The sequence below is a fragment of the Sinocyclocheilus rhinocerous genome, unplaced genomic scaffold (assembly GCF_001515625.1).
Source record: "Sinocyclocheilus rhinocerous isolate Xijiao unplaced genomic scaffold, SAMN03320098_v1.1 scaffold1234, whole genome shotgun sequence".
NCBI lineage: Eukaryota > Metazoa > Chordata > Actinopteri > Cypriniformes > Cyprinidae > Sinocyclocheilus > Sinocyclocheilus rhinocerous.
The window spans coordinates 1,385,970-1,412,374 of record NW_015656153.1 but is presented as its reverse complement, the minus strand read 5'-3'; the positions used below and the strand labels follow the sequence as shown (position 1 = coordinate 1,412,374).

The following is a 26,405-nucleotide window of genomic DNA, read 5'->3' as shown; positions in this document are numbered from 1 at the left end:
GGGGCAGCCAAATTTCAGGGGGGGCCGATGCCACCCCTGGCCACCACACAGACCCGCCCCTGCATACATATACTGTAGATCTCCTAATGGTACAGTGCCAAACAACCCGTTCAGTTCTAGTGGTGAAAAAAAAATGTGACTGGTTGTGTAAAATGTTTTTGGCTAAATATACCTTTAACATGGACTACAGGGGGTAAAAATAACAAAAACGTGGCTTCTTTAAAATGCCAGTTACACATCGAAACAGGACTTGCTCTGTGCACATTTTTGTTGAAGATATCATAAGCAAATTCCATCCGGCTCTGCATTTCATCCTTACAACATGACCGTTATAACATGTATGACATGGTTCAAAGAAACTCCCCAGGGAAGGTGCGAGTTGCTCTTCTGTCTTTCAAATGCTAATCAACCTCTTATTTTTGTTTTCTTTTTTAAATTCTTGCATTTAATGTGTAAACATGGATAAAATGAAGCAGTAAGAGCATTTCCTGGAAAAAGGGTTCTGCTGTGGTATTCAATGTTATGGCACAAATGCTGTTTATATAGTTTAGCTTGTAATGAACCCAGAACATTTCTTTAATGAATGAGTAAAGGTCACAGATCAAGTCAATGCATACATGACCCTGACTGGACACTTTCCATTCAAGCAATGGATACCAGGTAGCAAAGGCAAGTCTTGTATTTTCAAGTCTTACTTACCTGTGATATTGAAGCTGGTCAAGTTGCCTTGGTACACAACAGTATTGTCTTTGTAGAGTGTGTATCTGGTGATGATGCCATTGGGTTTGAGTGGAGGGTCCCAGCGGACAGACAGAGAGTTGGGGAAAGAGATCGCAGCAGGTGAAGGAACCTCCTCTGGAACTATTAGATATAAGATATTAATAAAATGATCAAAGAGTTAATTACTTTAGTTAACTAGTAGAGACAACCGTGTAAAATAAAATTAAATAAAAAAAAGCTTTATCATGCATATTAAAAATGTAGGGGTGAATTCCAAAGGTCTGAAATTACACTAAAATATGAAAATCTTTTATTATTATTATTATTATTATTATTAATTATTTAAACTAGTCAAATAACAAATAATAATAATAAAGATTTTCATATTTTACAATGTTTTAGAAATAATTAAAGAAAACAATAAAATAAAAATATATTTAAGGTTCTGCACCATTTCAGGTCGCTAATCAAATGAAACATATTTGTGACTGACAAAGACTGCCTCAATGAGCAATTTAGGTCAAATGTGTTCTGATCAAGAGTAAGTTAAGAATGAAGTTGTTTCTGTAGGTGATATTAAAACAATGTTAAAATTTTCCCTCATGGAGAATCAATACTGTAATTTGGGTTAGTAATCAAGTCCACATCAGATCGATTTTTTTCACTCCGCAATGACCCATAATGTCATACTATCCTTTAAACAAGGCTATTTAGCCCAACTTAGATTAAAACGCTATCGACATTTTTCAACCTCTGTACTCACTGCAAAAAGAGAGAAATCTGAAAATATCAGCCTAAAAACGAGCTCATTTTATTTTGGGACCGGCTCTATTTCTACAATCAGACAGAGAAAATAATTGCTGCTGACAATTAATCTGTCTTTATTCTTGCCGTTTCATGTAGGAAAAAGGCCCTCGGTCAATAGACATGACATTTTTTTCCTCACTGACTGAGGAAGAAGGTTCTTTGTCTTGCCTGTGCGGTCAGACAGATGTGAAGGCAATAAAGAATGAGCCTGGAAGAGTTGAAAGAAAGCGAGAGGAATGATGTTTGCCGTGCTGCGCTCACGCCACAGGAGCGAGCCTCGCCGGATTGAATGAGAACGTGGAAACGGGCCGCTTGATTCTCGATTTCATACTTTTCGGCTCCACAATCAATTCTTTTTAGCCCAAACTGTCTTTAGATTTACTTCTCTGCTTGAGTGAAATGAAGAAGCTTTCATTAATCTTTCAGATGCCTTACATTAAGACAAGGCTCTCGCATGAACAATGTAACAGCAATTAAAAAGCCCATTAATCTGCATTACAGCTATTAAAGATGCATGTCATTAAAGGGGAAAGAGTTCAATCCCACACTTACCCCTGTTCCTAAAACCACTCTCTCCAAAAACGGGAATAAGAACGAGACGGGGAAATAAAAAAATAAATAAGACGGAGCAATTACAGCCTGGCATTGCACTTTGTCATCAAATTAGTTTGGAGTTTTCAAGCAAATGGCTCGGCACTATTTGAGCCCCTCTCGTCACTTTTATTATTCATCAAAGAAATGTGGGAGTCAGGACCTTCTAAATGACTTTACCCTCTTGTGGAGTGCTGAAGCCGGTGGCGAGCGGGCTCTCTCTGCACCCGGCCTGAGTGCACGTCGTTAGGGTAATACTGTAGCTGCTAAAAGGAGCCAAGCCACTTAAAGTGCCTGCGAAAGAAGAGAGGAAGTGAACGTTTCAGAGAGCAAGAGGCAAATGTCATTCTTTTCTCTTCCATATTTCAAAAAGTGGGCCTCCCCAACTCCGCTTCCTAAAAGACTTAATGCAATGGCTTTTCAAACACAGCATAATATAACCATCACTTCTGATAATAGGTCTGGATTTAAAAAGGTCTTTATTATCAAACAGTAATATCTCCTATTAACCAGACGGATGAAAAGTGATACGGCCTTGCTATTCAGGATATAGGACACTAATGATGTTATTTAATGGATAAAGTGGCTGATGCTATTTAAAGGGGGTTTCTTGCACGCTATGAAAGTCACTATCCAGCCCTGCTGTGATCAATATGCCTCTGACTTTAATTCATCGCTCAGGACTTTTACCCATTAGTGATTGTTTTTGAAGACATTAAAGACGTGGCCTCAGTTCAGTAATGTTTGTTCTCAGCTGGTCTGTTTTGATAAGGTCACATACATCCAATCAAATGATATTCTGACACATATTCACCTACCATTTGAAAGTTAGTCAGATTAGTCCCTCATTTTCAACAAACACCCTACCTAAAGTAAACAGCACATTAAAAATGAGAAAAACATGTTTTATGTCAATCACAATTAGCTTTGCACTTTGAAATGTTAGTTTCATTTAGAAACCAAACATTCAGACTATAAATATTGAAAAAAATAACAGTTCTGTGATCATTTATGAATCAGACGACCTCAGCAAGTGCTGCGTTTAATTCATTTGTAGACTTTAAAACTGGATTTATTTTTTTAATTTGTCATCCAAAATAAAGGCAGGATCCTTTAATGGAGTGTATGAGTGAATCTTTGGCTAGCTTCCACTGTATCCATGTAGCAGACAGATCTTGGAAGAGTTGGAAGGTAAACACCCCAGCCGAGCTATAATTGGCCAGGTAAGTGTAACTTTTTTTTGTCAGACGTCTTTTAATTCAATTAAGAGCCTGACCTGCTCTCCTCTCGTTACCCACTCATTTGCTTTCGGAGTTTTTATCTGCCTGTGTAATTCTGCTTTTGGTGTCACGGCTATCATAAATTAGTGCGGCTTAGGCTTGCGCAGGTTGAAGCGTGCCAAGAACAAGGCAAGAAAAAAAAGGTCTTCTTTTTACGCTTTGCCCGGAGACAGAGTATAGCCACAGTGATTGGTCATCTGAGAACGTAATCGTTGTTTCAAGATCCTCATTTGTTCTTTGAAGTAATTTCAAGTAACCAAGCAGATTTTCAGTCTATAAACTTGCAATGTCACATAGGGAACACTGCCGTGACTACAGACCGTCTGGAGCATTAATGCATTTTGCTTTTAAAGGGACAGTTCACCAAAACAACAAGAATTGTGTTATTTACACACCCTCTTGTCGTTACAAACTTTTATGACTTTATGCCATCCAAAAAACACAAACAAATGATGTTCAGCAAACTGCTCTCTTCTTTATAATGTAAGTGAATGGAGACCAGGGACTGTCATGCTCCAAAAAGAACAAAAAAGTGGTCCATAAAACTTGTGCACTCTATTCTGAGTCTTCTGAAGCCACATGATGTTCCTCGGTGTGAGGAACAAACTAAAATTAAAAACTGTTTTACTTATTCTCTGAAAATCTTGATTTACAGTCATGTTTACCATTGACTTGAATTGTATAAAACAGCCTGGGCATTCTGTCACTCTTGTTAAAAAGAAGTGTGCTTAATTGTATTTAATGTGCACTTGTAGGGTACATTACATCTTAAAGGTATATTAAAAAAAAACTGTGCACAAGTATCCTTAAAGTCACTTTCATGACTATGAAACCATGTTTTTAACACACCTAAGTACACTTAAAAAAATGCACTTTAATGTCCAATTAAAAAGCATGACAAAAGATGACGATATTTTGATGTGACTAACAAAGTACTTTATAATTTTAAATTAAATATACTAAATATTACTAATATTTAAATACATGACATACAAGTTTCAGTAGAAATTACATTAAAGTATATTTATATAAAGTACATTTGACAGTACAACTGAACCATATTTCAAAGACAATAGAAGTAATGAATGAAATTGTTGCAACTAGTCCTAACTAGTCCTAACTAACTGCATATCACATTCATTTCACACTTAAGTATGTTCTTTCCGTTATAAGCACTCTTGTTAAAAGTGCTTAAGTGAACCTTGTTAAAAGTGCTAAAGTGACTCCATGCAAGGTTTCAAAAGACATGTGGGTGAAAAAAAGACGACAATTTCCATTTTTTGGATGAACTAATTTTTTAAAGGTATTTTAGACATTTCACACAGGTTATGGTCAGTTAAAATAATAGCTGTTATTTCCCCTTCAAATTCATGACTTTATTAAGAATTAACCTGATAACTTAATGTTAAGTATGTTCTTCAAGCTATTAAAATGGCCCTGGGGTCTCTGAGACCCCAAACGGAACATGAGGGTTAAAAAGGTGTCATAGTCAAGCCCCAGGCGGATGGCGGGGCCCTTACCTGTCAGGTTCTGAGAGTGGGGGAAGGTAGCGCTGATGGGGGGTGAGGAGGGACGGTCCCGGCTGTATGCTTTCAGTACGTACTTCTCAATTACACCTCTGACCTCCGCCGGCTCCTCCCAGCTCACCTTCACACTGGAAACATTTACACTCCCAACTCTGGAGGGAGGCAGCGCACTTTGTGGAACTGTACAGGAAATAATAGGTGAGAGAGACACGTGGAGAAGCAAAGCAGGAGAAAGAGAGAGAGAGAGAGAGAGAGAGAGAGAGAGAGGGGCAAAGTAAGGGGGAGGAGAGGAACGAGTGTGTGAGAATCCAATTGGGAAGGAGAGAAAGTGTGTGTCAGGCCAAAGAAAAGCAGCACACACATTCCTTACTTTTAATAGACACAGTAAATCATATCTAACCATTAGCATAAATACAATTTATTAGAGTTGTAACTTTTTCAGCACTGATTTAATATGACTGTACATCCAGCATTCATTCTGGGCTATATTTCACGCCCATCAAGCGACGGCTTGCTTTCTCTCCAGGATTCACATTTTAGGGGGCATAAATAAAACAGTCAGACATATGCAGAAATGCAACAAGCATCATTTATGATGTGTCACAGACTACAGAATCTCTTTAACACTCGTTTATACAGTCAAAACAAGCCAGACAGCAGACGTGTGTGATATATCCACCACTGGAACGCTGGTCTGACCTATAATGCGGTGTATACACATTTAAGTAGGAAGTCCTTGTGATTCATCATCTGTACCAACAGGGTTGCTATTACAAATTACTGAGGTTTCCTTAACCAAACAACACTGCTACTGAATGGCAGGAAGTAAATGTGTAACTATACAGAGAGTGAAAAAGAAGCCTGACAGAATAAATTAAAAATGAAATCAAAATTGACCCTATTTACTTTCTTAATCTTTATTCAAAACGAATTAACTATGAATTACCTACAGTATAGCTATTTTTGATCCCCGGTTTAGCAAACTTATTCCTGATGGATAAAATCAAATCCTGTTTTCTGTTTTTCATTCAGTATCTTTAATATCAACCAGAAAATGCATCAGTTTACATAAATAAAATGGGTCGGAACAGGCAATTTACATTGTAGTAACTTTCAAATATGTCATTTAAAAATACACATTTATAACCATTAAAATAAAGCCATATTTCATAGCCCAATGTAGCTTGCAAAGTCTACTGTTTTTTTTGCTTAATTAATATGCACAATTAAATTAAATTAAATATTTAACCACTATTTGACATATCTAAGCCTCTTTGTCTCAATAAGGACACCACCACCATCTCTCTCTCTCCCAGACAGCATCTTCATCTGTAATAAGGCAGTGTGTGTGATGCATGCTCTCACCGAGAGCTTCACGATAAGCTATCTTCCAGCACATCTCATCTCCTTGACTGCTACATACATTGTGCAGATAAGAATAAAATGGGTTGGCCTGAAAACTATGACACAAACAAATATCAGTATGGAGCCTGTAGTGCTGGCTAAGTTGTAGGCCTTTTTTGTCTCAGGTGAGGAAGTAAGAGTGTGTGTGCTCAGTATAAATGACTGTAAAGTACAAATAGTAGCCAGAGTACACTGTATTTTTTGGGAACATAAACTGTACTTTATGTATTTACCTAATTACATATAAGATTACTGTAAATTACCGCTCAAAAGTTTTTTAATGTTTGTGTAAGAAACCAAGGCTGCATTTACTGTCATTGATTAAAATGACAGTAAAAACAGTAATATCGTCAAACATTATTTTGTACAATTTAAAATAACTGTTTTCTATTTGAATATATTTTCAAATGTAATTTCTTCCTGTGACTGCTGAATTTTCAGTATCATTACTCTAGTCTTCAGTGTCACATGACCCTTTAGAAATCATTATAATATGCTGATGTGGATTTATTATCAATGTTGATTATATGTACTGTATATATATTTACCCTTATTAAGGCAAGTGCATACATCAGACCGTAGGATTTTTCCAGTAAGATCCAAAGCCTAACTGCTGATATTTGACTGCTAATTGCCACCTGTCCATGCCATCACTCTGTACAAATACTCTGTACACAAAGAGAAAAAACTATTTAAAAATAAATTTGCTTTCACCCTACTATTCAGTATACCATTCATGCTCATGTATTGACAATTTAAGTTATTTCCCCTGAATGTTTCCCTCGTTGATGCGTAACCCTGCTCACAGTAACCCACAAACTGTTTCTCGCTCCATCTCCATCACTCACAAGAGAGGTACCTTGGCTATATTTGTCCGTGCGCATTAGCTAAGGTGCAGTTCTCAACAGTTTTGCAGTATTGCTGATGAAGGGGACAGCAGTAGCTGTTTTAGATATGACCTCTCCGCGCCCCTGGTGTCGTGTCTGCGCCCATCGCTGGGCTGGACATATTATGTTGTTCTTCTGTTTGGTCTTTACAATAACAAACCCCAAGCAGAAAGGACAAATCAGGCCAAACAATCGCCTGACACAGAGACAAGGCAAGCAACGTGAGGCCAAAATAGCTGCGGGTCAATGAGGCTTGGCTACCGCGCTGGTGGGGATGTGCTTGCGAAAAGGGGTCAGATGCTGCTTTTACCCGTGAAGGGCTGCAGTGTCAGGTCCTCTGCGCTCCTGTCTCTGCCCGTGTACACCAGAATGGAGTCGTTTCCCCTGCAGTTAACGCTGGTGTCAGCTGACAGGCATCCATCCAGATTGACTCTGACAGCACTGCTGGACACGGCCGCCAAGCTTACGACAGGCCCGCGTGCGAATCTAACATCCCTGATGCAGCCGCCAAAACCTGCAGCGCAGAAGAGAAGAGGATGAAAGAGAGACAAAGACAGGAGAGACAAAGGGAGAAAGATGTTTAAGTCACATTCTGAACTGGCTGGATTTATCAGAAACAACAAAAACTGTCCATAAACACTAGATAGATCGAGTAGATTAACATTTTTATCAGTTATGTCATTTTAAAACACATTTTACAGGTGCATCTCAATAAATTAGAATGTCGTGGAAAAGTTCATTTATTTCAGTAATTCAACTCAAATTGTGAAACTCGTGTATTAAATAAATTCAATGTACACAGACTGAAGTAATTTAAGTCTTTGGTTCTTTTAATTGTGATGATTTTGGCTCACATTTAACAAAAACCCACCAACTCACTATCTCAACAAATTAGAATACTCCATAAGACCAATAAAAAAAACATTTCTAGTGAATTGTTGGCCTTCTGGAAAGTATGTTCATTTACTGTACATGTACTCAATAACTTGGTAGGGTCTCCTTCTGCTTTAATTACTGCCTCAATTCGGCGTAGCATGGAGGTGATCAGTTTGTGGCACTACTGAGGTGGTATGGAAGCCCAGGTTTCTTTGACAGTGGCCTTCAGCTCATCTACATTTTTTGGTCTCTTGTTTCTCATTTTCCACTTGACAATACCCCATAGATTCTCTATGGGGTTCAGGTCTGGTGAGTTTGCTGGCCAGTCAAGCACACCAACACCATGGTCATTTAACCAACTTTTGGTGCTTTTGGCAGTGTGAGCAGGTGCCAAATCCTGCTGGAAAATGAAATCAGCATCTTCAAAAAGCTGGTCAGCAGAAGGAAGCATGAAGTGCTCCAAAATGTCTTGGTAAACGGGTGCAGTGACGTTGGTTTTCAAAAAACACAATGGACCAACACCAGCAGATGACATTGCACCCCAAATCATCACAGACTGTGGAAACTTAACACTGGACTTCAAGCAACTTGGGCTATGAGCTTCTCCACCCTTCCTCCAGACTCTAGGACCTTGGTTTCCAAATGAAATACAAAACTTGCTCTCATCTGAAAAGAGGACTTTGGACCACTGGGCAACAGTCCAGTTCTTCTCCTTAGCCCAGGTAAGACGCCTCTGATGTTGTCTGTGGTTCAGGAGTGGCTTAACAAGAGGAATATGACAACTGTAGCCAAATTCCTTGACACGTCTGTGTGTGGTGGCTCTTGATGCCTTGACCTCAGCCTCAGTCCATTCCTTGTGAAGTTCAGTCAAATTCTTGAATCGATTTTGCTTGACAATCCTCATAAGGCTGCGGTTCTCTCGGTTGGTTGTGCATCTTTTTCTTCCACACTTTTTCCTTCCGCTCAACTTTCTGTTAACATGCTTGGATACAGCACTCTGTGAACAGCCAGCTTCTTTGGCAGTGAATGTTTGTGGCTTACCCTCCTTGTGAAGGGTGTCAATGTTTGTCTTCTGGACAACTGTCAGATCAGTAGTCTTCCCCATGATTGTGTAGCCTTGTGAACCAAACTGAGAGACCATTTTTAAGGCTCAGGAAACCTTTGCAGGTGTTTTGAGTTGATTAGCTGATTGTCATGTCACCATATTCTAATTTGTTGGTGGGTTTTTGTTAAATGTGAGCCAAAATCATCACAATTAAAAGAACCAAAGACTTAAACTACTTCAGTCTGTGTGCATTGAATTTATTTAATACACGAGTTTCACAATTTGAGTTGAATTACTGAAATAAATGAACTTTTCCACGACATTCTAATTTATTGAGATGTACCTGTAATTGAAGAATTAAAAACAGAGCTCACACTCAAGTCAGAGAAATATATCAGAGGGTGCTTCCAACTTTATTGAGGTTTTCAGAATAATAAACCTACAAATAACCAGCAAGTGACTCACCGTGCAGAAGGCTGTGTTTGTTCAGAGCTGGGTGCTTTACTCCAGGTGGGACTCCCCCTAGATAGAGTGGAGAGCTGATGGTCAGAGGGCCACCCATGCCCTTTCTGTCCAGTTCATATACGTAATTGAGGCCAGCACTCGCTAACGGGCCTCTCTTCAGCACTTTTACAGTGTTCCAGCCCCCGTCACAGTAGGACAGGCCCACCCATACGCTCAACTCTGCAGTCTGTTCACCCCAACGCAACACCAAGAAGAGAAAGCCGCCCTGCATCTCCGCCTGGATGTCATGAAGACACAAACAATAGTTACAGCGATGTTTTGAAGCACTGTACATATGTATTTTAGCAAGCATATATTGCTAATTAACTGAATTACTTGCACTTAATCAGATATCAATACTTGCAAAATCTTGCAACACTGAGGTTACAGAATTAAGCACAAGTCAAGTGCCATGACTAATTTTAAGTCATGAAATCTAAATGTATCAAATTTAAACATATTTATTTCAATATGTCAATACATTTTTGTTTAATTGCAGAATTTGTGTTATTAATAATTAATTGCACTAAAGTACCTGCAAGGAAACTTAGATTAGATTTAAGCAAACTTACCAAAATGAAATCTTTCCCATCTATATCATAATCGAACAACAGCATTGCATTTAGCTGATCAGTTTTGAACTCAAATGATATTTCAAAATAATCTCCTCCAGTGAATATTTCAGGCTTGACCTTCAGAAACCCTGAATATAAAAAAATTAAAGAAATAGACTCAGTTAGAAAATCTCAATATGTGACCTGTGCTGGCAAAATGAGTCAAATTGAGCAAATTTTCAAAAATGAGTTATTTTTATTTTCAAATTCTCCATTAAAGGACCTTCAAAATGATATATGATTTCTTGGAATCGGACGAAAAATGACCGAGCTACACCTGTTTGAAGTTGACGAAGTCAGCAAAGTAACTTCTGAGAAAACTCAAGTTAAAGTTTTCTGAAGGTTCCAAAGCAAAATCACGAGCAACATTGCATTGTTTCCTCCACTTCATTTCTTAATATTAATTACTATATTAATAATCACAATATAGCCATTTTTATTTTAGCTTTCTTATTAAAAACAAAAACAGATGAAATAGAACAAATATAAGAAAGAAACAAACAGTGCATTACTTTTCTCATTTTACATCTAAACAAAAGTGATCTTTTCTTTTATTGTTAGATTAATAAAACGGACAGCCTATATATTAAGACCTACTGTAGTGCACGGATGTTACACAATCTTACGCATCAGATGTTTTCCCCCAACAGTTCTCCAAATGTTCACTTAAGACATAACAGATTATGTTTGCGTGAATAGCCTTCTTAACTACTGTAATTCTGTATATACAGTATGTGTATGTATTGGGATCGCGCGCTGGCAGAAGCACCGTTATGTACACGATTCATATGTCAGTCAGCGACGGCGTGAGAAGCAAGCAGAGAAAAAGGTACTCCTCTCAGAAAAAGTACAAATAAAGACCATTTTAGATGTTTAATTACTATTGGGAGCATTGGGATTGCTAGACGAGGGCTTTCCTGAAAACCTGAAATTCGACCAAAATCGAAATTTTTCACTTTTTTTGTCTGTAGCATGGATTTTTTTTTGCCAGCACGGGTCACATATTAACATTACAAATGATCAGACCATGTGAAAGAAGTCTAAAGTAGGAAGTACCATGTCCTAGGAAGTACGCCCCATCTTCTGAGACAGCAGGACAGCTCTCCCAGCTTTCATAGGTCTCATGTTTTTCAAGTGCTGTGTCCCAGTCCAGGGGCTCCCATGCATCAGTAGTGCCACTGGATTTCTGCACCATCACATCCCTCAAACACCCAGCAAACCCCTGCTGCACCAGTTTGGCTGGACCTGTATATATATAACAAGCACTTGCAACTCTTTGTAGATACATGGATATTGTCAATCAAAATATTTAGAGATAAATTACCAGCATCTTGTCTAAAAATGGTGAAATTCTCTGAAATCCCTCCTATGAAAACACCCATGTTCTGACCGATGATGGTGCTCCCACTTGTAGCTAATGCTGATCCTGTTGGAGGAAAAAAATATGACCTGATACCCCTGAACATGTGCCAATGCTAAATCAATACAATAATGTTCTTTTGAGACTGTTCCTGGCTGGTCTAATAATCAGAGCTGGGCGCAGCAGTATTTTAACAACTTTATTGTTATATTCCAATGGTTTCAGTTGGTGCTCTAGTGTAGATAAAGTCATATTACTCCAAAAGAGTGAATGAGATAAAGCAATCCTCCCTCTGGTGGGAAAAATCCCCCGAGACCGCTTTGAGACAGGAAGCGGGAGACTCCGCTTCACACCTCCAGCCTTAATTGAAATGTAAGTTCAGGAAAGGATAGGCTTCTTTGGCCTAATTATTCTAATCACACCATGAATGGCAATGATTAACCTTGATAATTCCTTTGCTAGAAATCTGTTCAAGTGGGGGGCTTTACAGGCACTGAATAACCGAACAGGACAGAAGTGAGGGTGCGGGGCTCGCCTATGAATATCATATGTGTGTGCATCATTACCGCTGTATTGATTGTCGACAATGATTGTTCCCACGGCCTGTTTCCTGGTAGCGATCAGATGGTGCCACTGGTTGTCATTATAGCGTCTACCTCCATCGTTGCGAGGGCTGAGGGCCACGGCTGAGGCCTAGCATCAAAAACTGAGGGTTAATCACTCGCTCATCATGAACACAACACACACACTGCACAAATGATGGCTCATCAGCAGTTTTAGGAGGAGGAGACGCTCCCCTCCCTTAGAGCTTAGGAGGTACATAAACTAATGTAGAGTAAACACTTTCAATATAAACAGGATGCAGAAATGCAATTTGATCTTGAATGTAAAGAATGAAAAATGATTCGAAATATAAAGAAATTCATATAACTAAGTTTTTGAACTAGAAAAGAAATTTGCCAAGAAAAACTTTGAATGGTTGGCTAAGCCTTGTTTGAAGGTTAAAAAAAGTTTATAAAGCATTGAAACAAATAAACAGACAGACAGAATGATAGTTCTATCATGACAACACTTGGAAGATTTTAGCATGGTAATGGATAAGACAATGCTAATGTATTTGGTATTGGCGGAATAGATCTGCTATGCTGTTGAATTGCTGCTGCTGTTGGTTATTGCTGTTGTTGTAGATTATTGCTGCTGCTGCAAAGCAAGTACAGGAACTTGCGACTGCCAATACATATGCCGATATGGTGCCATGAGCATTTAAGACATACTGCTGCTGCACAAAAAATATATATAAAATAACCCATAGCAGATCTATACAGGTGGAGCTGGGGAAGGTGGAGGGTATCAGAGGAACTCTGAAAGCGTGCAGCGAAATGCTCTAGTGAATGCTAACCAGCCATTTAAATGTAAAGCAGTAAGCTCATTGGCTGCAGATGCAACATGAACCAAGTTCTCAAAAGTCTTGTGAACAAATGTTCTGTATGTGTTTTATGGCCTTATTTCAGTGACTTTAAAATTGTAGTTTTTCACTAAGCACGCATAAACGTTGTTTTCTCAAAAACACAATCACGTACATACATGCTGCTCACATATTATTGTAGCCCAGTTTGTGCTGATTACAGTGTTATTAAACTTTAGACATTCAAATGTTTGTAAGCAACTGAAAAAAGCACAAATGTCAGGGCATGTCAAAACTTTTCCAGGCCCCAAAACACCCTCGGACCCCAGAGGGTTAACGCTGTGAATATCATCAGTTTGTGAACAACAGACAGAATGATAGATAGATAGAATGAAAGATAGATCTATAGATAGTTTATAGAGGAGAAGTTGGAGATGAAGTTGAAAAACTAGCAGCAGAATCCCTCTTGGCACAGAACTCAAGCCACTGAGGAATTCTGCCCGGAGATAGGACATTCCCCAAAAGCAGTAAATTTCATGGGCTGGCACCATCAACATAAGATGGGGTTATTATCCTGCTAAAATATGACATCATTCAGGTTCATACACTTAACAGCCTGACTGAGTGCTCTGCAGTGAAAGCACTGAGACAAAAAGTATCGCATCTCCTCTTTGTGATGAAGATTTAATGATCAAATCAATATGTGTGGATGCTGAGGGAAGTCAGCCCTGTGATATGCTTACTGCAGAGAGAGAGAGAGAGGTAGAAGAAGAAACAGCTTTAGGGAGAAGTCAGGACAGACACAACACTGCATTCCTATCCCTCCTCCCTTTGAAAGTATTCAGTGGGGCTTCTTTACGATGGGAGATCAATTCTGTCACAACAACTAAAAGCCTTTCTGAATAAAATCATCTGCCAGCAGTTTAACAGCTAACTTTAATTATGCCAGACCAAAATGTGTTTACTGAAATAATGTGTTTATTTTAGATGTTTGGAAACTAAAAAAACATTTCAGTCTTGTTCAGTGAGAGGCAGACCTGTCAACGACCTCACGATCTGAACATCTGATGCAACGTATTCAAGTTTCAGTCACGTGCCGTAAGCATCAGCTAGGGAGTCCTATAATGACTGAACCCTAAACGATCAGTCACAGCATTCATCAATTTTAAGAAAACATTGGAGCAATGCTAGAGGATATTTACACCACAAATGATCTACTTACATAAATTAATTGCTAATTGCACTCATGAATTATCAATTAGGTCTTGTTTCAAGGGAATTTTTTTTAGATAAACATACAAATACTGATATATGCTCAAAGAAATGGCTCAGCCAAAACTGAAATTCTGTTTTCATTTATTCACCCTCATGTCTTTCGTCCTTCACTTCTTTCTTCTATGCAGTACAAAAAGAGACGGATGGATGTGCTGGTCATTTTCTTCCTTGTAAGTGCATATAATTTGACCTCAAACTTGCCTTAAAAGTACCATTAAAGTCCATACTACCCATAGAAAGTGTACAATCCTATATAAAAAAGTCATATAATAGTTTTGTTTTAGAAAAAGACCAAAAGTTAAGCCATTATTCACTGAAAATCTTCTTTAGCAGTCTGGAAACCATTACGACTGATTCATTGAGACCACGAGTTGAACTCAAGAATCTGTTGAGCAAATCAGTCAGAGCATTTTTTTGGAACCAGAACAGTGATTCATTAGAAATATCCAACTCATTTAAACTATTCTATTAAGTAAGTGGTTTTCAACCTTTTTAACTCAAGGGCCAACACATTGTCCAACACATTTTTTTAAAACTCCCCCATACAGGCTAAGATATTTTCTTTAGTTTTTCTGATGCAATTTTGAGAAGGCTGCTTGTTTTTAATTTTATTTATTTTTATTACAGATAAATTAAATTAATTACCACAGTTCATTTTGTGATTTTAAAATATCCAAAATTCTTATTCTGTATGGTTTTCATTAAAAATGCATCAAGGGGGAAAAATAATTATTTCCAATTTTCATCATTTGTTTCTTCTTATTATTATTATCATTTTATTTTTAGCATTTTTTTACTTTTTACTTTTAATATCCAATTTTTTATACAAATATTTTTAAGTCATCCCTGTGGCCCCCTTGGAAATGTGCTGATATCTCTCAATTAAAATGCTTTAAAATGATCAAATACACAACGTCAAAGAATATAAACAATTAAAAACAAATGATTCAGTTGATCATTTTGAAGATAATGAAAATTCTCTCTTTAACTATAAAAACTAATGGTCAATGGAAACAGTGAGCACGGCGAAAAGAATTTACGCACTAACTCTCCAAAGAGTTAATTAAAGATGTGTTCCACAACAGTCCTATGGAAGCTGCTATAGGTTTTGGTGATGTAGTGTGTGTCATTAACATAGTGAGCAGCGTACTCTTGCTTAATAGCCCTTGAGTTTGTTTAAGATGAAATGGGCGCTGTCCATGCTACTAATGCAACTAATCATGCCCATGGGCCTTGGAGAGACCTTCTCTCCTCACTGTATGCCTGGAAACCACTCATCACTCGCTTATCTCTGAGAGACTCCGATAAGGAGACATCGGGAAAAAAACAGCATCATTTGTGACAGCCTTTACAGGAACTAAATACACTTTCATGAGACAGTGTTTCATAAAATGCTCATTAATTTCATCATTAGAAAGAGTGTGTGGGGAAGCATACCAGTTCCCTGTGTCACGCTCAATTAGCATCCCATGGTGCTAATCCCATTAGAATTGTTGAATTCGTTAATGGGGGAACTAATGGGCATGCTATCAGGGGACTTTAATTGGGCATGACACCACTTTTAGTTATAATTATCAAACTACCCCGACAAAATGTGTTTACGAATACAAAACCGGCAATATTCGGCAATGGCGCTTATTGGTGGGGAGAGTTTCTTGGTGGTCTCCTGGACACTAATGTGAAATCATCTTTCATGATTGCTTTCATCATCAGAGCAATAGACTCAACCCCGCATGCTAGTGCTGCAGAAGGCCTATTTCTCTTAAATATTGTTCACAAATCTGTCTAAATCTGTGTTAGTGAGCACTTCTCCTTTGCCGAGATAATCCATCCACCTCACAGGTGTGGCATATCAAGATGCTGATTAGACAGCATGATTTTTGCACAGGTAAAATGGGGGCAAAAACAAAAGTGTTGCATTTATAATTTTGTGCAGTGTGTATATATATATATATATATATATATATAAATATATATTAATTAGAGTAATACAAAAAAATTCTTAAAAGGGTTTCTGCATCACTTTCAAATGTTTTCAGTACTTTTGTTTAATGTTTGTGCTCAAACGCCCTTGACATATTTAGCGGACCTGTGTCAAGTGACTGTGAGAAGCTTGACATGAGAGATGACGATAAATAAAAAATTATTATTTAATCAAAATAGGGGATTGTTTTTACACCTATTGGTACAAAGATTTTTTGATGCTTTGTAATAAATTAGTTAACACTGGCCAGTATTTATCATGTAGATGTGATGCTCTCTTTTTTTTTTTAAATACCCATTTAAGAAATTATCAGAATCTGTTTCGGTATTGTTAAAACTGTAACAAAAAGTATCAGTATCATATTGATGTTTGGTATAGTCAATAAATAAATGTCAATATTAAATTTAAATTAAACATTAAAAACTAAAAACAGTCATTGTACTGTAAATGATACAATGTATCAACACTACAGTGTACTGTATGAAAAATTTGCTAAAAATGGCTAAAGACTACTTTTATCAGTGTTATTAAATTATTAGTGTCTTTAAACATTGCCTGAAAATGTAATCTAAATGTAAAAAGTGAACATGAGCATGCACTATTAAATATTCAATATCGTTAAATGAAATCGCTAATGTCAGCCGACAAACAATATGGTACTGATGTATAATACATGCCTGATGTAGAGGTTGGGATCTATTACATTTGAAGGTTTGAAGCCTTTTTTTAGTATAAACACACAGCGGTCCATGACAATGATGTACCTGAGGGTCAAAGAGGAAGTATGGACGGCCGTTGTGTATTTGCAGAGCGACATACTCCTCCTGTTCTCCAGGGGAAACCGCAAACAGCAATAGCCCCTCCTTGACGCGTGTCCGGAAACTCAGCTGCAGGCCTGGAGAGACAGTCAATGCATGTTGCATATTAATCAACTGTTTGATCAAACTATTGTACAGAAAACATTGTAAAGCTTCATGAAAGCATGTCAAAATGCATGAACACACAAAAAAATTACATTTATAAGAATGTAAGAGCAAATGACAAAATAAAAATGCCCAGATGTGTGAGAAAATGTAAGCAGCCAGTGTGAATGTGTATGAGTGTGTAATGCCTGTGAGAACAAAACATTGAGCAGTGCCTGAATGGTCCCACAGTGCCTGAGCAGATCTACCCTCTAAAGACTTTATCCCAACCAAAAAAAAAAAATCCCCCAGAACTGTTCTTAGTAAAAACCTTCCACCATCTGACCTAAAATCAGTCGTAAAAAAACACCTTTGAAGTGATATCCCTCTTCAATATAAGTTCATTAATATGTTGAGGACTGCGAGTATAAACCTACTCAAACACAGACTGCTTAGATTAAAAAGATTCCAATTAATCTATCTTTGAATCTCCAGTGGATTGAAGAGGTTGTAAGTCTGCATGGGTGACCTCATGTAGAGCAGCAAGATGTTTCTTCAGGCTTCAGATCTATACAACTGATACAGGGATTATATCATCTGAATACCAACCCTACATGACTCACTATATATGCTGGATTGAACTGATAAAACTATTATACATTGCATTTTATAGGACATATGAAATGATTAAAGTGACAATAAAGACATAATGTTGCAAAATATTTATACTTCAAATAAATACTGTTCTTTGTATGTTCTATTCACCAAGGAATCCTGAAAAAAGTATAAGAGTTTCCACAAAAATATTAGGTAGCAGAGCTGTTTTTATAATTTTGACTGTTTTTTTTTAACATTTATAATAATATACACACAAGTCACAAAACGTCACATAAAATGTGAATATACAGTGGGTACGGAAAGTATTCAGACCCCCTTAAATTTTTCACTCTTTGTTATATTGCAGCCATTTGCTAAAATCATTTAAGTTAATTTTTTTTCCTCATTAATGTACTTCAGTTTTTCTTTTTTAATAAATCTGCAAAGATGTCAACAATTCTGTGTTTTTCTGTCAATATGGGGTGCTGTGTGTACATTAATGAGGAAAAAAAATTAACTTAAATGATTTTAGCAAATGGCTGCAATATAACAAAGAGTGAAAAATTTAAGGGGGTCTGAATACTTTCCGTACCCACTGTATATAGTGGCATATGTGTGATGGGTGGATACATATACATAAAATACATTACATAAAATAAAAAAATAAATATATTTAAAAACCCACATTAAAAATGTATTTGAAATGTGAATGTGTGAATTATATTTAACTTGACAAATACATGGTTGACTTTATTGTGAGGATAGAGCACCTTAATCCAGCCCTTAAGAGGGAGATCTTGTCTCATGTTGACCAGACAGTCTCAGTCCTGTGGAGGGTGGTGGGGGCGAACCTGGATTAGAAGTTGTAGGTTCAGCAGAGCAGATCTCTCTGGGGTGATCAGCAATTTTTTGACAAGTGCTTCACATCCATCAGAACGTCTGGTCCATTACAGGAGAGGGAACGTGGAGGCTAAAGGGACATCTGTGGGATTTGAGATCTCAGTGGAGCAGCGTGGCGCTGTTCACACTGACAGGCCTGTCCAGAAAAGCTGTGGTCAGAGGTCTCTCAGGGGCAGGGCCGGTCTGAGCGGGCTGATGAGGAATGATATTCACCTCTGTGGGTCTCAAGACTAGCGCTAAGACATGGGAAAGATGTGAAGCACTTTTACATAGGGACTGTCACCACTTTGACTGAAGCCATTGATCAATTAGGGAGTGAGCTGAACTAAACTCAGGGCTTGATTTATAAAGATTTATCCGTTTGTCATTATTTAAGGAAAAAAACTGGAAATTGCAGTGCTAAATGTTAATAGAGTTAGAGGGGGAAATGGCCATTCATTTCCTGAAATTGCAAGGTCACAAAGGGTCACCCATTTATATGCACGCTCCTTAAGGAGGCAATTTAATGTCCCCGACTTCTTAGGGAGGTCCTACTAATTGCCTCGTTTTAATATAAATAAAGTCAGATTTCCCAGATATCTTAGAGCATGTGTCCAACAAAAAAGGGCTCGTGACATGACATGGTTTCGTGTTCGTTTGTGGATTATGCAGCACAGAGAGGCTGGGGAATGGAGAAGAGAAAATGGCATAAACCTCTCTGAAGGCAAGAGGGCCTCAATGTGCCGTAAAGCACTTCTCCACCACACATTCTCACCTGTGAATCACTTAAAAATGTATCACATCACACACAAAAACCCCTAAACCTTATCCTCACGTCACTCAGAGGAGGTCATCTGATGTTTGCCTTCTCTGTCACATCACACTGACCAATCTGATAACTTAAAGCAATGCCTTCCGAGCTTTTAACGCAATTAAAGCGCAAGTAATCTAAACAAATGGCAAGCTGAAGGATTTTTGCATTAGTAGATGAAACGGAACATGTATTCATTTGGAACTCAATTGCCCAATTATGTTTGTAAACAAAAGTATAATTGCCCTTTGTCTAATCATGGAAGTCATTAATACATCAGTATGGAGAAGAGTGAGGAATGGAGTGAGAGATGAATAAACAGTGATTAGGGCAGAGCGATGGGGTTGGAGCAGTCCACATGAACAGTTGAAAATGCTTTAGGAGTGGAAAGAAAAGTTAGTTTGGAACCAACACAAATCAATAGAAATGTCAAGAGAGTTTACATTTAGTCTTGATGGTAATAATTGTTCATGAAGTTTTAAACTACTTAACTGCTCATTAGCACCAGCCTGAAACACAATTGTCGGTATGCAAATTAAGGCACTTGTACATTTCCACATTACAATGGACACACATACATGTGAATGTACTCTATTTGTCCCTGGAAGCCTTATATTGCATTAACAGTGACTACGATTACATGGACATCAGTAATCTAATTATTTATCTTATTCTGAATAAGACAATATTATGATTAAAGGGGTCCTATTATGCTCTTTTACAAAGTCTTGATTTTGTTTTGGGGGTGTACTAGAACAGGCTCTCATACTAGGTTGTTCGAAAAACATAATTTTTCACATATTTTACATTATTACAACACCTCTCTCCTCAGTCTGGCATGAACGGCTCAAATAGTTCCTGTTTCAAATGAAGGCCCGCCTTCTGAAATACAAAATGTGCTGCGATTGGTTAGCTGGGCCAGTGTGTGCTGCGATTGGTTAGCTGGGCCAGTGTGTGCTGCGATTGGTTAGCTGGGCCAGTGTGTGTTGCCATTGGTTAGCTGGGCCAGTGTGTGTTGTGATTGGCAGCACTCGGCGTCTGGTCGGGAAATGTCATGCCCCTTACCATAGCCGTCTGCGAGCTTCAGTGTAAATATTGCGTCAAAATCAAATCAATTTGAGCGTGATTTAAACCCGGATGATTGTAACCACTCTAAGTTCGTCTGCCTTGGGAAAGCTAGCGTGTCTCTGACATAGTGATAACACTCGTTGCCTTCTCTAGTGCAGCTCAACTAGGTCTCGTCCCATTCGTCGATATTTGTGATATCACAAATCCCGGAAAATGTGCGTTGTAGTCCAAACGAGTCGTTCATTGTAGTTTTTGAAAATTGATTTCTGTTAAATAAAATAACTCCTTTTGAATTGGACTTTGAGCTTTGTAACTTTGCAGATCTTTTTTATGCTCAAACAGCAACATTACAGACTAACTAAAGTTGAAAAAGTGAAAAAGCATAATAGGACCCCCGTGTTTACATGAGTTGCTTTTAGAATATTCCTTTTATGTTCCCGTTTTACATGTTATAGTACATAGATCGATTATTGGCACATGATTACATCCCCACACAACGCCATCCGACGTCCCCTCCAGAATTTCACGTATCAACATACAGTTCCTTATAGTTCGTCTTCGTTATGGTGCCATATACAGTTTTGGCTGTTTAATTTTTTTTTTTTTACGATTTATTTTTGGCGGTTTTGCCTTTTATTTGATAGGACAGTAGTTAGACAGGAAGTGAAGTGTGAGAGAGAGAGAGGGGTGTGGAATGGGAAAGGTCCGCGAGCCGGGACTCGAACATGGGAAGCCCGAAGCGCACCAGTGCTACATGTCGACGCGCTGCCCACGAGTGTCACGGTCAAGGTGTGTGGAGGCAGGCAGGATGACGAGGACGACAAGGATTCAAATAAGGATATTTAATGTAGAGACAACAAGGCAGATTCGGGTAGATGAGACACACACACTCAGGGTAACATTCACAATAGCCGACAATACTAGAATACACGAGACAGGAACTTATAGGGCAGATAACGAGGGGCAGACAGGTGAGCACACTGAGGATAATTAACTAATGATTGAACGGGCTAAACCAACAAAAGGGGAAGAAACCACAACAGTCCACAGGGGTGTTACAACGAGGTGTTTCATTTTTAATTTTACGAAAGCTTCAAGTGCAGTTAATTATTTGTCATGCTATATGTGCGAAGATGATGGCATTGTTGAAGCCATGCTCTTTTGTTTGCCGTCAAACGGTTGACCACTGCCATGTTTGTAAAGTCGGTAATAGTGTGATTAAGGTATATAAATGTCTATACTGCACTTCGATAACGCGACTAAAATAGGAATACACCACATGTCTTAATTCGATTTATGTTTACTTCGAGTATGACTTTAGCCGGATTAAGGTAATCAAAAATCTCTGTTTACATGGTACATTCTTAATCAGAGTATAGTCTTAATCATGTTAAAATCGGAATATTGTTGTCCATGTAAACGTACTCAGTATAGCAATCAATATTAATTTAATGTTTTTCTGTCAGCTGATCATATTCAATAATAATTTTTAAGTTCAACAAGAATTTATATATTATTTGACAATTTTCATAATTTCCAAATCACATCAACTAAAATTTTGGTCACATTTACCTTTATTTGGTGAAATTTTGACTTCGAAACACAGTCATTTCAACATGAATCGATGTAGGCAAAAATTTCCCACGTAGATTTCGCAACAGGTTCAAGTTAGTTTATGCAAATTTGCAGTGTTGTGATTCAGCTGTGTGAGCTTTGCATTGCTACTCTATTGACAACCAACATTTTTTGCTTTCTAAATTTTGTAGAAAATTTGCTAATGCGACCTTAAGAAGATTGCTTTTATTCTGTGTTTAGTTTCGCATTTAGTTTCGGACCAACCAGAATACATGTTTGTTGGTTGTCTACACAGCATCAATATTTGCTCTCTACAATCGATATGAAATCAAAATTTTTCCAATTTACATGAATACACGTTACTGGTTTTATATTGAATCAGTGCATGTTTTTTGAAAAAAAAAAAAAAAAAAAAATAATGAATAAATACATTAAATAATAATAATTAATAAATACATTAATAAATTAAATAATAATAATAAGTTTTCGTGTAATCTTTGATCGATCTCTGAAACAACTCTCCTTTTATGTAAATAAAATGGGTACTGATCTGCATTTCATAATCAATTGTGCATTTCGAGGCACATAGAGCATCGATGAGACCCCATACCTGTGAAATCAGTGTTGACAGGCAAAGTAGAGCTGGGAAATCTGAAGTAGCCACTCCCTGTGAAGCGTCTCCCCCTTATAACCTGACCCTGAGCATCAGACAAAGACACATCTGTCCGTTCCACATGGTACAGAGGTGGAGGCCCGTTGAGCTCGGCCGAGGCATCCCAGGAAATCTTCATCGTAGTCATATTGCAGGGGCCCTCAGACCTGTCGGAGCTATCATAACAGAAAAGAGGAAAGGAATGGAGAGATATGAGAATGAAAAAAAGAGATGTGCATTTATAGTCATCGCTCAGTTTCATGCATGCTGCTGTAATGATCTAATGGGGCTCTCATGTAGGCTGAGAGGAGGTAAATTACCTCGGCCTGACACATTCTCTGTGCATTTAGCCCACTCTGCCTGTCAGGCCGTTCACACCAGCAGCGCTAATAAAAACCCTCCATAGGGAATGGACGTGTTGTCTTCCAAGGCCCATCACGGCACACAAGTCATAAATTACACTCAATCAATAGCACTTGAGTCTATATAATTGAAACTCTGATATCATTTCAAATCCCTCCCGCTGATTTAATAGGATTTGTGTGAAGTCTCACTGGACATTTATCGTTTTTGCCTTAAAACATAAGGCGGTAAAAATGAAGTGTGACTGACGTGGCTTTACGTGCCCTTAAGTACTACAAAGGAAGTGATTATTCATGAAGAGTCTGCAGGTGGTGGAAACTCATTAAAGGGACAGTTCACCCAAAAATGATAATTCTGTCAAATTTACAGAAGCAGCAATTTGTGAATGAATTGTTCTTTTTAGTAGCATCTTTTTAATGAATTGATCCAGTTCAGAAAATGTATCATAATATTTAAAATAGCCCAGGATATTCTTCAAAACATTTATATTAAAAATAATCATAAAGGTTTGGATGACATGAGGGCGAGTAAATGATAACATAATTTTCATATTTTTTTCCAGTAAAACTCTTGATAAAAACATTTTTTTTCTTAATGTATTATAGGCAAAATGAAAACAACACAGTAGTGCAGCTTGTTTAAGCAATTCATCTTTTCTTTTTCAAACCAGCACATTTAATGTTTTGACATGGCTCACGGGCTCAGCAAAAAGGTTAATACTGTCTTCATCATATTAATGACCAAGTCAAAGACAGACATGTCTAGCACCAATTACAGCCTGGCCTGAGTGTTTGCTGTATTTATACAGCTTGACATTTTCCGTGGAACTATAATACTTATTTCTGTAACAGGAAAAGTATTGATTTATGCATAATTGTCTAACCCTCTCAGCTGGAGGGGAATATATGCACACAATATTTCGAGTCAATGCAATGTGTACAGGCGGGATACACTTGTTCTGCTTGTCTTTATGGATGTAATATACATAAAACATTACCATCAACTCTTGATTAGCTGTTCACATTTCAACAAGATCAATAACGGCAGTGTGCTTCCTTTTTAAAATGCTACAGGCTTATGTACTCATCAGAGAGGGCATGTGCGCTCAAAAAAGAATTATGGTACCTTTTCCATATTATGGATATTTGTTGAACATTTTTGAGCAGTATAATCTAAAATAATACACACACACACACACACACACACACACACAGTTTATTCAAAAAGAAAATTAATTTAAATTGTAATAATATTTCACAATATTAATGTTTTTACTGTATTACTGATCAAATAAATGCAGACTTTGGAAGCATAAGAGGTTTTTAAAAACAAACAAACAAACAAAAAACACCTTACAGTTCCCACTCTTTTGAATGGTAGTGTACATAAGAAAATTGTCTTAAAATGAATCTTGCATCTGACAAGGCTATAAATTGTGGGTTTTATGCATTTGAACAAATCACGGCAGCTTGCCAACCAACAATTAAATGGATTGTGCACAATGATTTTGAATAGTTACTCTCTTGCTATGCATGCAGAAATTTATTTGATCTGTGTCACATTCTGCCTTGTTGATTAATGTAATTTTCATTGATTTATATGGAACCAAAACCTTGACCTCAACCAGGAACAAAATATCAAATATTGTGTTTGCTGAGATCTTTCCAGTCTGTTCAATGAAACCTGACATTGCAGTGCATATTAGTAAAGATAAATAAAAAACAATTATATATTGCCTTAAAGAATGTGAATTAAAAGACAAATCTGACTCATAAAGTTCAAATTATTGGAAACAAACTGTTTATCTCCACTACTGTGTTCTATAGCTATGAGAACCATTAATCTACAGTTTAATCATTCTGCTATGAAGATATGAATAACTCCGCTCTCCGCTCATTTCAGTGGTGTGCTATTTAAAGCAATTTGATGTCATTCCACTCTGAGAAAGCAGATGCTGACTTCTCGGTTTGAACAGATGGTAATTCTGTCTAATAGTGCATTGATGTAATAGTGATGTGCATTGTGTATACAGACAGTCATAAAACGGAGGTAAGGCTCAAATAAATTGCAATCATCAACATTAAATCCTGGCAGAAAAGTGGGTGAAAACAAGGCTTGAGGGAGACATAGTCTTGAGTGGTCCAGACAACAGGTTGTGTTGGGTTAGTCAGCGTGCTGTTTGTTCAGACATACGGGAGGTGTGTATGGACGTTAAGAGCAGCTTGTGTGGGAGCAGAATATTAATGAATTAGAGACATGGCAAACTCAGCTTAAGTGGTCGTAAAATGAGCTTTCATATGAAAAATAAAGAAAAAAAAAGCAACACAATGGTATTAAAGTTGTAATCCGACAATTAAGGACACAGCAAACCAGTGTAACTTACCTGGCCTCGGTCTTGGCTAAGCCTGAGGTACATCACCGTCTCCTCCATTATGATGTAAAACATAAAAACAAAAATGAGCAATTCTGGCTCCACCTATCAGGGCCGGACTGGGACGCAATTTCAGGCCGGGAAATCTCACACTCATCCAGGCCACACAGAAAAAAAAAGATGCCAAAATGGTACATTTTGGGGTACAACAGCTTGTCACTGGAGCAGTAGCCTTAAAAGAACATCTTTGTACCTGTTTTACCCTAATAGGTACATATTAGTACCTTACAGTAATTCGTACACATAAGGTACTAATATTTAGGCCATTTAGGCCTTTTTAAGGGTACTGCTCCAGTGACAAGCTGTTGTACCCCAAAAGGTACAATTTTGGCCCCCTTTTTCTGAATATAGCCTATACACCCCTACAAATTCTGAAACCACAGATAACCCTATTATTTAAATGGCCATCACATAAAAAGGTCTAAATCCTTGGTCTGGGGCCCTGGAAAATAATTAAAGGTTGTTTCTTGAACTCCCTTTTCCTTTTATTCATTTTCCCCAATATCTCTGTCTCTCCCTTTTTTTCTTGTACCCGTCACTTCTTCACCAGCAGGTCTACTGTTAGGATTAGAACTGTGTCCACCTTGTTGCAAAACGACCACCTCACTGAAATTTGTTATCACAGAATGTTATTTATCTTAAAATGACTTAAATACCCGAGATTTAACAAACCTTTATTTCATACAAATATATCAAAACACATTTTCTAAAGTGCCTAAATGTCAAAATCAGTACAATATCTTTTTTGAAAAATCCTAATGCTGAACACACTATTGCATTATTAGGCTGTGATATTTTTGTGTTGCTGTCTGCTCAAGCTCCCTCCCTTCCTATACAATAAATCCATGA

At 37.7% G+C, this 26,405-nt stretch overlaps 1 pseudogene; it reads right to left on the bottom strand.

The window, feature by feature from the left end:
* Positions 1-26,405, bottom strand: part of LOC107719499 (usherin-like) — a 236,590-nt pseudogene that overhangs the window by 138,336 nt on the left and 71,849 nt on the right.